The sequence below is a fragment of the Phyllobates terribilis genome, unplaced genomic scaffold, assembly GCF_046119375.1.
Source record: "Phyllobates terribilis strain yellow unplaced genomic scaffold, ASM4611937v1 Scaffold_4__5_contigs__length_816908805, whole genome shotgun sequence".
NCBI lineage: Eukaryota > Metazoa > Chordata > Amphibia > Anura > Dendrobatidae > Phyllobates > Phyllobates terribilis.
Window position 1 is genome coordinate 108,006,078 of NW_027362764.1, and position 15,185 is coordinate 108,021,262.

Below are 15,185 nucleotides of genomic sequence, written 5' to 3' on the forward strand. Positions count from 1 at the left end.
TACATTCCCTTTTTGCATAAGCTTCTATACTGACAGAAGATTGCTTTCAAGACTGGGAACATAGAGAACATCCTTTGCTGGGATCTTTCTGCTTTGTGCTGAGGAAACTGGACAGTGGAGGTAGCCGTCTCCTACTCTTTCTGAAGTCATATATTGACCATTAGCTAAGATGACCTTTTCTGACTTGCTTTCATCAAGGTCAGTGAAGAAATCCTTGTTATTTGTCATATGGCTGCTAGCACCAGAGTCTATACACCACATATGCTTTGCAGATGAGCCTGTACTGGTATTAAATGCAGTTTCAACACATGCAGACTTTTCCTCTACAGCTGTTTTCACCTTTTGATCACTGTTCTGCTTTTTAAGCTGACTCATTCTTGCTTTCCAAATTCTGCAGTCTGCTTTAAGGTGGCAGGGCTTTCTGCAGACAAAACATTCACGAGTTTCCCTTAGATTGCTCTTATTTTTAGGAAAGTCCTGTGTCTTTAATGCTGTTTTTGCTCTAGATTCATTACTGCTGCTTACATTGTGTGTTTTTCGCTTGAATTCATCTACAAGCTTGCCTTTGACATATTCTAGTGTGAGCTCATCATCTGGCCGTGCATCTAGTGCAGTGACAAGTGTGTCATAATTTTCTGGAAGACCACTTAATAGTAGTGCAGCAACATGAAAGTCTTTCATTTCTTCTCCAATGCTCGTGAGGCGCTCCACAATATCTAGGGTGTTTCTTATATAGTCCTGCATATTCTGCCCATCACTTAGCTTAGACTGATACAGTTTTCTCATGAGATAAAACTTATTGCTGAGATTTGATCTTTCACGCACTTTCTGTAATTCATCCCACATCTCTTTTGCAGTTGCACATTTGCATATATGCACAATCTGATCATCATCTACATTGAGGGAGAAAGTGCTTTGTGCTTTCTGATCCTTCTCTAACATAGTAACATAGTTTTTAAGGTTGAAGGAAGACTAAGTCCATCTAGTTCAACCCATAGCCTAACATGTTGATCCAGAGGAAGGCAAAAAAAACCCATGTGGCAAACACTAAGCTCCACATAGGGGAAAAAAATTCCTTCCCGACTCCATACGGCAATCAGACTAGTTCCCTGGATCAACGCCCTATCAAGGAATCTAGTATATATAACCTGTAATATTATATTTTTCAAGAAAGGCATCCATGCCCTTCTTAAATTTTAGTAGTGAATCACTCATTACAACATCATGCGGCAGAGAGTTCCATAGTCTCACTGCTCTTACAGTAAAGAATCCCCGTCTGTGATTATGATTAAACCTTCTTTCCGCCAGACGTAGAAGATGCCCCCTTGTCCCTGTCTCTGGCCTCAGAGTAAAAAGATCTAGCCAATCATCTGGTAATGGATGAGGCACTTGTTCCTGCATATATTTCCACATACCTTCTCTTATGAGCAGCATTTTCACCTTAAATTTCCAAGATTGATAATTCTGATTGGTGAGACTTTGCACTGAGAACTTGCAGTGATCCCTGCTTATGGACATTTTCTCTATTGCTCTGTTCTGCTTTTGCTTCTTCTGTTGCTGTATTACTCTTCTGTGTCACTCCTGGACTTCTGTGTCACGCTGGGGTTCTGTGTCACTCCTGGGCCCATAACCTGTTGGCAGCGGATCATTCAGGATATTCTCAAAGCGTGTTGACAACAGAACAAAGCTTTAATCTATAATATAACGGGAGATGGGGGTCTCTGTCCAAAGCCTCGATAGACTGCGCATGCGTGACGCGCAGTCTGGCTCCAGACAGAAGACTGCATCCAGCCGTTACAGGTAAGACAGTGGCGTACCGCCAATGACGGCAGACCACGCCACTGCTATGGGGCCCGTGGCCGGAAGGGGCCCGTGAGGGCCCCAAGCAGCGTGGGAACGAGGAGGATAGGTGAGTAGGAGGTTCCGGCGGCAGAGGAGCGGGGCACATCACGTGTGCCCGCTGCTAAAGGGACATGAATATTCCCTCTTCTCCACTCCCATGGGCGTCGAGAAGACGGAATATTCATTCTCTTTAGTAGCGGGCATGGAGGAGCGCTGAGCCCCGGCTCCTGCTGTCAGTGGCCGCCGCTAAAGAGAAAGCATATTCACGCTTCTCCACGCCCATAATCCCGGCGTGGAGAGGAGTGAATGTGCCGGCAGCGGCTCACCTCGGCTTCTGAGAGAGCGCAGCTCAGATGCCGACATGAGCTGCTGCAGACAGGACTCAATGCTGGAGCAGAGGTGAGGGAGGAAGGTGAGTATAAGTGTTTATTGTTTTATGTGTGCAGTGATTGGGGGATGAGGGGGCCACACATACCAGGATACATGGATTGAGGAGGCCACACATACCAGGAATGGGGGATTGAGGAGGCCACACATACCAGGAATGGGGGATTGAGGAGGCCACACATACCAGGAATGGGGGATTGAGGAGGCCACACATACCAGGAATGGGGGATTAAGGAAGCCACACATACCAGGGATTAGGGGATTGAGGCGGCCACACATACCAGGATACTTGGATTGAGGAGGCCACACATACCAGGAATGGGGGATTGAGGAGGCCACACATACCAGGAATGGGGGATTGAGGAGGCCACACCTACCAGGATTTGGGGATTGAGGAGGCCACACATACCAGGAATGGGGGATTGAGGAGGCCACACATACCAGGAATGGGGGATTGAAGAGGCCACACATACCAGGAATGGGGGATTGAGGAGGCCACACATACCAGGAATGGGGGATTGAGGAGGCCACACATACCAGGAATGGGGGATTGAGGAGGCCACACATACCAGGGATTAGGGGATTGAGGAGGCCACACATACCAGGATACCTGGATTGAGGAGGCCACACATACCAGGAATGGGGGATTGAGGAGGCCACACGTACCAGGATTTGGGGATTGAGGAGGCCACACATATCAGGATTTGGGGATTGAGGAGGCCACACATACCAGGATTTGGGGATTGAGGAGGCCACACATACCAGGATTGGGGGGTTGAGGAGGCCACACATACCAGGATTTGGGGATTGAAAAGGTCACACATATCAGGATTGGGGGGTTGAGGAGGCCACACATACAAGGATTGGGGGATTGAGGAGGCCACACATACCAGGATTGGGGGGTTGAGGAGGCCACACATACCAGGATTGGGGGGTGAGGGGCGCCACGCATACCAGGATTTGGGGGGTAAGGGGTGCCATGCATAAAGGGATTGGAGGTGAGGGGTGCCACGCATACCGGGATTGGGAGTGAGGGATAGGGTGCCATGCATACCAGGATGAGGGATACCATACACACCAGGATAGGGATGAGGTGTGCCACGTATACCAGGATTGGTGATGAGGGGAGCCACGCATACTGGGATTGGGGATGAGGGGAGCCACACATACCGGGATTGGGGATGAGGGGAGCCACGCATACCGGAAATGGGGATGAGGGGAGCCACGCATACCGGAAATGGGGATGAGGGGAGCCAGGCATACCGGAAATGGGGATGAGGGGAGCCACGCATACCGGAAATGGGGATGAGGGGAGCCACGCATACCGGAAATGGGAATGAGGGGAGCCACGCATACCGGAAATGGGGATGAGGGGAGCCACGCATACCGGAAATGGGGATGAGGGGAGCCACGCATACCAGAAATGGGGATGAGGGGAGCCACGCATACCGGAAATGGGGATGAGGGGAGCCACGCATACCGGAAATGGGGATGAGGGGAGCCACGCATACTGGAAATGGGGATGAGGGGAGCCACGCATACCGGAAATGGGGATGAGGGGAGCCACGCATACCGGAAATGGGGATGAGGGGACCCACGCATACCGGGATCGGGCATGAGGGGAGCCACGCATACCGGGATCGGGGATGAGGGGAGCCACGCATACCGGGATCGGGGATGAGGGGAGCCACGCATACCGGGATCGGGGATGAGGGGAGCCACGCATACCGGGATCGGGGATGAGGGGAGCCACGCATACCGGGATTGGATGGTGGGGACAGGATGGGGGCAGCACATACCAGCATGGGAGACCAAATACCAATAAAAATGCTCGCCACCCGGGCGTAGAACGGGTTCAATAGCTAGTTAGCTATAAACAGGTACAGATATGACAGGCTTTGCGGAATCAGGAATATATGTGTCACCCTACCTGGATGCCACAAGTGTAATTAAAGCTGTGTCTGAGAGCAAGGGGGAGGTTCTCTGGCCAGGGGAACATTAGCATGCAATGCCTCCTGTCTCAGGCCAGTAGGGGGAGCAGGCTGCCCCTATAAAAGCTGGTACTGGGGACAGGGTTAGGGAGAACTGGACGACCTATCTGAGGATTCAGGTCCCAGAGCAGAGAGGGACAGTTGCATTGTAACCTAAGAGGAAGTGTGGCAGGAGGAGAGCCACCAGCCAGAGACAAGAGGCGAAGAGAGCCTGTCTTGGCAGAGAAAAGACTTCATTTTACCAGACTTTGGTGTCTGAGGCTGGAAGGATTCCACATCCCCCAGCAGAGAACCAGTCCGCAAGGGACTGTACATTCCTTGGCCTAAGAAGCCTGGAGGCTCTGCCACAACCGAAGGGACCAGTAAAGCCGTACAAGGCTGGGAGCAGAAAGGAACCCACGTCGCAGGCCATACAGGCGAGAAAGCACGGAAAGCACGGAAACGTGGGCTGTTATCCTATCAGGAGGAGATCGCCAGAAGGAGCGCAGAAAGCACGGTAGGCCTACACCCTCACCCTGACCAGGGCCAATTTCCCCGTTGCTCTCAGACATCCAGGTCCCCTCCTAGCTGGGACTGTTTGTGGGTCAGTTTACCTGTTCAAGTAAAGACCCTGGACTGCAACCTGTTGTCTGTGTGCTCCTTGCTCCTCCAGCACTATCATCACTGGGACTCTCACTACCATCACTCCCACCATCCACTATACTGCCCTGGGGCCGCACTCTTCCCGTGGGGAGTCACACTACCATAGCTGCACATCTCATCAGCCCCAGCGGTCTGCATGCAGCGGCGGTTCCTAATAACCGCAAATCCACGGGTGGCGTAGTCGGACATAATCAATATAACGGACTACCATTGGCCTGACCACCCTGAGCCACGGAACCGGGTTGCCACTACTACTCCCATCGCTCCCTATTGCCCGGATCCGAGTGCCCCACGGCCCAGGGGGAGAGTCATATACATATCTTAAGTGTCTCTGTGCAGCATCAGCAGGCGGCTTCTCCTCTCATGCACAAACACAGGAAACTGAACACAGTCACATGGTCTTTTCTGTGTGTGAGTCTCTGGCAGTTTTTTTTCTTAAACTTTATAGACAATACACAAACCTAGCAATAGAACATTTACATACACAGGAATGGAGTTGTTGCACTGAACATATTCCAACACTACCACATCCTTTGGATGAAAAACACCTGAGCCAAAATCAATGAAGCAGAAGAAGAGGAAATTAAAATGTCTAAGGAGGCAATGAAGTATCGGGAGGTAAAAGAGCTTGTAGAAGATGAGGCAGAAGACACAGAGGGGAAAGAAGAAGAAGATGAGAAGGTATAAGAAGCGAAAGCAGAAGTTGTGAAAAAGAACAACTCGACCAGAAGCAACCGGCATGAAGACAGAAGATCCATCAGCAGTCCATCCTCCAATACATCAACACTAACCTCAGAGGAAGGAGGAATATCATCTGGGCCATCCTCCTCTAACCAATGAGACGTTGATGGACTCGATGAAATCAACATTCCAGCTGTACTAACATCAACAGTTTCAAATCTAATACTAATAAAAAGAATAGACATAAAGTAGTAATTATTAGATTAAAAAAGCTTAAAAATGTAGTAAAAACATTATAAAGACTTTTATAATATTAGGAGTAATAATATAGTATTTAATATTCTAATACGAGCAGTAACTATAACATTAATTGCATAATGATGATAGAAACATAAAATTAATATAACAGGTTTGATCCAGGGTTCTAGGACTGATCGCCTTTTCTCGGGTCAAGAAAGAATTTTTCCGCTGAGACACCAATTGGCTGAATGTGTCCGTGGTTTTTTGTCTTCTTCTGGATCAATATCTTTAGGAATCGGGATCTAATTTATAGTTTTAGTAACATATCAATGCAAATGTTAGCAATAATGGTAATAATAATAAAATAGAATAGGGATCTAATTAATAGTAAATATAGAAATAAGAGCAATATTAGTAACAAAAATCATAATATCAGTAATAGTAAGTTAAAAAATAGAAATAAATATTTAAAAAAATAGTGGTAGTAATAAAACAGCAATATAAATTATAATGGTATAGCATTATTATAAATAGTAAATAATAAATAATAGTATAGCACATTATTAGGCATCAGCAGGTTTGATCCAGGGTTTTATGACTGATTGCTTTTTTCAGGGGTCAAGAAGGAATGTTTCCCCTTGACACAAATTGGCTGAATGTGTCCAGGAGTTTTTGCCTTCTTCTGGATGAACAGATTTAATTCTAAGGATCCCATAGTACTAGAGTAATAATAGCAATAATAAGTATAATAATATTGTAATAGTAATGAAAGGATTGTGATGATGATAATAAGAATAGTACAAACGCAATAAATAGGTTAGTCTGTTAGTGTAGGACTCCATCTGATGAGCTCACCATGCCATTGGCAAATGGACTTGCACAATTTGATCAAAATGTGCACTAAGAACCTCAAATTTATAAGTATAGTAAATAGAAAAATAATAAAACGCCCAATATTATAAATATAACTTTGTGTCGTCTCCTTTATTTTCCTGTAATAAAGAAAAACAGAAAATCCAACACACTTGGAAATATTTGTATCTTTGTGTTGCAATCGTGTTAGGTTAAAATTGCAATGCAACACCATGAGAAATTGTTATATTTTATTTTGCAATGAGGCGCACAATGTAATTGTCACCTGACACATTCCGCCATACAACCCTAGCATAAAATGTATTACTGGTGGCCAATCAACCAGTAATTGTGAGCTATGGAAATGATTAATGAAATTGCACTCATTTGCATATATTCTTATAGGCAGTGAGAAGCACAGTACATTTACTATGGCTAACGGCGTCTTACCGTGGATCAGCTACATGCAAACCGATTGGCGGTTATTTAATAGCCTCTTTATACCGGCCGACCATTGCACTTCCATGCGCACAGTATAGAGGTGATGTGACCCGGTCCATCAGCCATGTCAGCAGTCTGTGGCTGGAAGGACAGAAGTCCTGAGAACTGCCTTATCACACCCGGAATATGCGGCTCTTCTTCTGACTTGCCGGCCAGGTACAATGTCATTGTTGCGGCGTGTTGTGCATACGACGTTGTGCCAGGATAGCTAATCAAAAGAAGAGCAGCAGATGCCGGGAGGTAGGTGGTGGTTTCTAGGACTCCTGTCCGATGGCTACAGATTACTAACATTGCTGATTGGACTAACTCTCTCACAGAACAATCATCAATACAATCATTTTATACACATACTGTAGAATATCATTGTCCTCAGCAGGACTTTGTAATGCCAAGAATGATGATCTTTAAACAACCTTCAAAACGTCGTTCTCTGAATGATTTAGAAAGGCCGATAATCAGGAAACAAGCATACACTTAATATTCACAACACATAAGCTGAGCACACACATAACACTCACAACACATGACCTGAGCGCACACATAATACTCACAACACATGACTTGAGCACACACATAATACTTACAACACATGACCTGAGCACACACATAATACTCACAACACATGACCTGAGCGCACACATAATACTTACTGTACAACACATGACCTGAGCACACACATAATACTTACAACACATGACCTGAGCACATACATAATACTCACATCACATGACCTGAGCACACACATAATCCTCACATCACATGACCCGAGCACACACATAATCCTCACATCACATGACCTACGCACACACATTATACTGACAACACATGACCTGCGCACATACATAATACTCACATCAGGCAGTGATGAAAGGGTAGTTATCCAGCAACTCGTGAAATTGACTTAAAAAATAGCCTTTATTTTGAAAAAATTAAAAACATGAGACCATAGTGCAAATAAAAGCGTACAGAGGCTTACGCGTTTCGGATACGTAGATCCTTACCCATAGCTTTTATTTGCACTATGGTCTCATGTTTTTAATTTTTTCAAAATAAAGGCTATTTTTTAAGTCAATTTCACGAGTTGCTGGATAACTACCCTTTCATCACTGCCTAATGTCTCCCAGACGGGGGTCTTTACAATCCGAGCACCGTGCCTCATGAGAAAGTGGACCGAGCAGGCTGACCCAGGTGAGGTGAAATATATATATTTTTTATAATACTCACATCACATGACCTGTGCACACACACACTATACACAGATGACATACTCACACTGTATATACATACACATATACTCACTCTTTTCTTCATCATAGAGGAAAGGAAAGGGGGTCATGCACTGTAGTTAGGAATCAGCAGTGGAGGGAGCCCTCTTGTCATCCCTGCACACCTCCCCAATCCCGACTGCTGATCTACTGGGAGCCTTACAGGAGGAAGGGGGCTGCTGTGTGTGAATAGCAGCCAAAGAGGGGAAAGCGCTGAATGGTTTCTCCCTTCTCTTCATGGCTGACATAGTTCTCCTCACTCCTCAGTACTGTGTCTCCCCTCTCCTCAGCAGTTTCTCCCCTCTCTTCTGCACTGTCTCGTTCTCCTTACATACCTGGCCCCGAACACCTCTTCCCTTTCTCTCTTGCTGAAGCTAACACTGTGCAGTGCAGTCACTCTGCACATAGACAGGGTATCTCTTGTGACTGGTGCTGAAGAGGAAGATCAGGGAGCGAAGATAAGCTAATCACACGCACGCACCATGCAGAGCTGTGTTAGGCATATCCTGCATGTGTGCGTTCCTGTGTTTACAAATAAAGTTTATTGGAAAAGAAAAGTTAATCTGAGTTTCTGAGATGCGAGGCAGTGCACTTCTGATCCGGAGCCCAGGCCCCGGATCTAAGTGCCTAGCGACGTCCCTAATATTGACACCACATGTGTCTCACAGAATTTTATACCATTGGGCGGTAAAGAAAGAATAATTACATTTTTACCACTAAAATGTTGTTTTAGCCCCAAGTTTTTCATTTTTATAAGGGCTAATGGGAAAAAAATGGGCCTCACAGTTTGTTGTGCAATTCTTCCTGAGTGCGCCAATACCCTACATGTAATCAGGAAATACTTATATAATATTATAGTGCAGATTTTACTGTTATGGTTTGCGGGTGCCATGACCCACTGAGAGTGCCAGAACAGCAGACCCCCCCCCAAAAGTGACCCAATTTTGCAAACTACACTTCTCAATGAATTCATCTATGGTTGTGGTGATCATATTGATACCATGGGTGTGTCACAGAATTTTATACCATTGGGCAGTGAAGAAAAAATAATTTCATTTTTACCACAAAAATGTTGCTTTAGCCCCAAATTTTATATTTTCATATGGGATAATGGGTAAAAATTACATCAAAATGTGTCACACAATTTCTGCTGAACATGGCAATATCCCATATCTGGCTGTACAGTACTGCTTAGCCACATGGCGAGACTGGAGAGGGACGGAGCGCAATTTGACTCTTGGAGAACAAATTATCTTTAAATAGTTAGTGGACTTCATATACAAAGCCTCTAAGTGCCAGAAGAGCAGAACCCCTTTCTAGTGACCCCATTTTGGAGATTACACCCTCTAGGATTTTTACTACAGGTGTAGTGACGATTATGACTCTATGGGTGTTTTCCAGAAACAAGCATCAATGTTGCCGAGTGAAAATTGCAAATCTGCCATTGTAGTGCCTAGTACGTTGTAGTGCCCAGTATCTTGTAGTGCCCATACATTATGCCAAGCTCATGCTTCTGGAGACATGCACCCGTAAATTAAGCGGGCTCTCATCACTACCGAAATGCAAAACATGTGGACACCAACTGCGGTTCAGGCACACTGGGATGCAGAAGGGATGGGGGCATTTGAATTTGGGAGCGAAGAATTCATTGAATTTCTTTTGGTGGGTGACAAGCCATAGAGCTTTTCCAGAACCTTTGTACTACCAGTAATGTGGAAGCCCCTATATTTTCATTGACAGATTACGGACCTTAGTGGAGACTTGCTTTTTTTTGTAGATTGAGTTGAAGCTTTTCTTGGAAAAATTTTACATAACATTTTGGATCACATTTATCCTGCGCTCTATGCTGAGCACTTAAATCTCCAAATGACATGATTCAGATGAAAACTCCATGGAATCCATTCACTATAGTGCGGCAGCAGAGTTACTCTGGCCTCTGTTCAGCATTGTCCTGCTTTTCAGAGGTGTACAAAACTGTGGCTGACGGCACTTTTGTGCAAGTCTAAAAACCTCCATCTGACTCATTACAGGGAATCTTCCACCAGTGGTTACATCTGAATCACATATTTCAGAGATTTACATGGAAACCCCAGTGTAAGCGCTCAGCGTAGAGCGCAGGATAAATGTGAGCCGAGCCATGCTGCGATCTTTGTGAGGCAGAATGAACAAATCAACAGCAGGTGAAGAATAGGTTTTATTTATTTATTTTTTACGCTGTTCCTCGTTCGATATAAGTGATTAGACCACTTCATTCTTCGAGTCGGTGCGATTACAGTGATACCAGATTTATATCGGGTTTTTATGTTTTGCTGCTGTCACACTCTAAGACACTTTTTATTGTAAAATAAAGTTTTTGCATCGCCATATTTTGAGAGCTATAATTTTCCTATATATCTGGTGGCAGAGTCATGTGAGGGCTTGTTTTTTGCGGGATGAGTTGACGTTTTTGTTGATACTATTTCTAGGTACATAACATTTTTTAATCACTTTCTATTCCGATTTTTGGGAATCTGAATGAACAAAAACCAGCAATTCAGGAATTTTTTTTGAATGCTGTTCACCATATGGTAAAAGTGATAAGACAGCATTATTCTTCGGGTCAGTACGATTACAGCGATACCACATTTATATATTTTTTTATGTTTTGCCTCTTTTACACAGTACATTTTTTTTATAGAAAAAAGAATTGTTGTTGTATAGCTATAGTCGGAGAGCTATAATTTTTTTTATTTCTTCACTGATAGAGTTGTGTGGTGGTTTGTTTTGCAGGACAAGATGACGTTTTCAGCGGTACCATTTTTATTTACATTCGACTTTTTGATTGCGTTTTATTCCACTTTTTTTTGCGGTTTGATAAAGAAGCATTTTTTTTGCCACATTTTTTATAATTTTTTTGTACGTAGTTAATTGAAGGGGTTAAATAGTGACAGTTTTATAGGTCAGATCGTTCCGTCTGCAGTGATACCAAATATGTGTACTTTTTTTTTTTTACATAAATATACATATTTATTAGTTTAATATTTTTTTCATTTTTTTTTGGTTTATTTAGTTTATGATTTTTTTGCATTTTTTTTAAACTTTTTACCTAGTCCTCTATGTAATTGCAATGCATTATACAGGTTAGTGCTGCACTGCAGAAGCCTCCTAGACTATGCTCTGAGTATGGTTTAACAGGTAGCTCATACATGTCAAACTCTGGCCCATGGGCCAAATCTGGCCCGCAGGGTGGTTTTATTTGGCCCTTGACCCCAGAACCACCACCATTATATGAGACCATTATTCTGTATGGAGGACTAGGTGGGGCCCATTATTATGTGTGGAGGACTATGTGGGGCCCATTATTATGTATGGAGGACTATGTGGGGCCCATTATTCTGTATGGAGGACTTTGTGGGGCCCATTATTCTGTATGGAGGACTCTGTGGGGCTCATTATACTGTATGTACAGTATGTGGAGCCCATTATTCTGTATGGAGGACTTTGTGGGGCCCATTATACTGTATGGATGACTATGTGGGGCCCATTATACTGTATGGAGGACTATGTGGGGCTCATTATACTGTATGGAGGAGTATGTGGGGCCCATTATTCAGTATGGAGGACTTTGTGGGGCCCATTATACTGTATGGAGGACTATGTGGGGCCCATTATACTGTATGGAGGTGATGCGCCCCCTGGGCCGTGTGTGGGGGAATACCCGGAGCCGGGTCTCTGTGTAATGCTAGGGGTTGTAGTCTCTGTGGCGGCGACCCGGTCCCGTGGCTCAGGGTGGTCAAACCAGTGGCGGATCTGTTTATTTGGTTTTTAATGTTTAAATGTCCGACTACGCATACCATGGATTGCGGTCACTGAGAACCGCCGCTGTGGGGTAGACCGCTGAGGCTGATGTTGTGTGCGCAGCAGAGGGTAGTATAACTTCCCACGGGTGGAGTATAGCCTCAGGGCAGCGTGTGTAGATGGTGAGGGTTGTGGTGCATGGGTGCAGCAGAAATGACTCAGAGTCTGTGCAGTGCAGTTCAGGGTCTTTACTGTTGGTAATGAAGAAGGCCCTGTCGGGAGTACTGGCTAACATTAGAGGCCTGGTCAGTCTGTGAGCGAACAAGAGTCCCCCTGGCCAGGTGGAGGTGTAGGCCTTCCCGTCTGACTGCACTCTTCCTGGCTACCCTGCTGTAGTCGTGTAGTAGCCCACGTCCCTGAGTGTACCGTGTGGTGCTCACCCGTATGGCTGGTGACTTGGGGCCTTTGGTACCTTCCGCTCCTCGATGGCGGTGCCGGTCCCTTGCGTGTGACTGAGCCTCCGGGCTTTCTATGGCCAGAGGATCTGAAATCCCCTGCCAGGTGGTTTCTGCTGATGGAAGTGGATATCCTCACAGCCTCGGACTCCGGTGTCCGGTTCTCTGCGTCTTCTCTGTGGCAGGATGAGCTCTATCAGCTCCAATCCCTGGCCTTCAGCTCCTGTCTCCTACAGAGCTCCTTGCTGCTCTGTCCCTCTCTCTGGAACTAGACTAACTAACCCCGCCCCAGATCCAGTTTCTCCCTGGACTGGGGCAGGAGGCGTTGCATGCAATGGTGCTCCTGGCCAGGAAAACCCATGCTCGCTCGCAGACATGGTATTTCTACCACTGTGGCAACCAGACCCCTGGGTTGCCACAGAGGATTATGTGGGACCATTATTCTGTATGGAGGACTATGTAGGGCCCATTATACTGTATGGAGGACTATGTGGGGCTCATTATACTGTATGGAGGAGTATGTGGGCCCATTATACTGTATACTGGTTGGCCCGCGACTTTGTCCAAGTTTTTTAGTTTTGGCACTCTGTGTGTTTGAGTTTGACATCCCTGCCGTAGCTAGCTGACCCGGAGGTCATCATGACGACAATGATCAGGCCATCACGTGGCTGCCAATCTGAAGGGAGAGGAAGCCACCTACCTCTCTCTGCCTTCTAAATGCTACAATCGCTATCGATTACAGCATTTAGGGGGCTAAATGGCCTGGGCTTGGCTTTCACTTAAGCCGAGCTCCCGGTGGCGATTGTGCAGGCACTGCTCCTGTGTCCACATGATCACCATGACACATAAGTTTACATCATTTTGCGGCAACCCCGTCCTCACCGTGACGTTAACTAACGTCAAATGTTGTGAAGGGGTTAAGCATGTGATTTACAGTTGGGTTCTGATATGACTGATTTCAACAGTGAATTATTTAGTGGAGAAGCCTTGGCCCGCCAATGCAACTATTCTGTTTTAATATTTTTTATATAAACTATTAAACATGGTGTCTGAAATGTAATATATGTGAACTTTGTACTCACTTTTTAGTTCTTCCAAATTTTTATCTTAGTGAGATAAGAGCTTGTTTCTAATCTTTAAACTTGATCCGAAGTATTTTAAGATGACAGATTTCTTATTAACTTTAATTTGATATGTCACTTAAAGATAAGGCTACACTCTTCTCTACCAGACGGGGACAAATAGAACTTATTTATGTAGCGTTATATTAAACCCTCACATTCCCTGTTCCTAGATGTCTGACAAAGTAATTGGCAGTTAAAGCTGAATTGTCACCGGCTTTACCAATACAAACTGTATAAATCGTTAAAAGGAATGTGTCAACAGATTACATATTGCTGAAATCAGATTTTGATGTTAAATATACTTTTTACAAATTTTTGATAATTTTTCAGTTCATCATATCATTATCTATGTTTAAAAAAACCTGAAATATTGCAATTTTCACGCTAGTTACAAGGCGCCATATTAGACTCACACTTCCTGTTCTGTATAGAAGATTTTTCAGCAACTTCATTATCATCACAGACATAATTACTTTAAAAGGTAACACCTCCATATATTGTAATCTACCATTCACAATATGTGATGTCACAACTCACTTCCTCCCCATCACTTCACAATGACATATATCCACTTTAAAGTATGCTCAGATGCTGCTACTATGCAAATAATCAGTCTGTTGCTACTAATGTCCATGTCGTTGCTGAAAACAACAGCTAGAGAGGCCAATGTAAAAATTGCAATTTTTTTTTTATATAATTATTAGTGATATGAAAAATAAAAATTATTATTATATATATTTAAATATACTGAACATTAAAACCTGATTAGAACAATTCTCTGATGACATATTCCCTTTAAATAGATCTGTTGGAGGAGATGTATTCTACTGAATACCTATGTCAGTGTGGCTTTTTAATCCTGTTATTAAAATGAGCACTTAATGACTTACAGCTAAAGAGTAAGAACTCAAGACTCCTAATGTATTACCATTCAATCTCTGCCCACCAAACCTGACAGACAACAGCAGCTTGTACTAATGTCACGCCAGGTGTGAGTGCAACACAGATTGGAAAGGGAAAGGGAGCCCACACCCTAGGGAAAGGGGGAAGAGGTGACCTCCTAATCTGGACTAGCATCACCCTGTCTCCCCCTAACGTCCCTATACAACCTCCGCAGCTGTTGCCGATCACGTGCCTCGCCTTACTATCCCTGGCGTAAGGTTATAGCTGGGGGTGGAAGGAGATGAGCACTAGTCAACCTCCGCTAGCACTCTAAAGACAAAAGGGGAATACAACACAGGGGAACAACAACTCAGCTTTAGAAGAACTCCAATAGGGCACACGGCCTCAAGACTCCAGAGAGGACGTGATGCAGCTTCAGCCAAGTTCCAAGTAGAAATGAGTATAACCAGCGACGCCCACCTGGAGAGATCAAGTATATATACACCCAGGCCAGAGGGAGGTAGCCACTGGGTCCTAAAGACAGCT

The 15,185-nt window shown here is 44.8% G+C and overlaps 1 long non-coding RNA gene across 1 annotated transcript; it reads right to left on the reverse strand.

Moving 5' to 3' along the window:
* Positions 1–485: 485 nt before the first annotated feature.
* LOC141264229 (uncharacterized) lies at positions 486–8,566 on the reverse strand. The gene is made up of 3 exons (XR_012319846.1): positions 8,436–8,566; positions 5,654–5,768; positions 486–1,631 (listed from the first exon to the last, which is right to left on the reverse strand). It is a non-coding gene; the product is annotated as an uncharacterized lncRNA (long non-coding RNA).
* Positions 8,567–15,185: the final 6,619 nt, after the last annotated feature.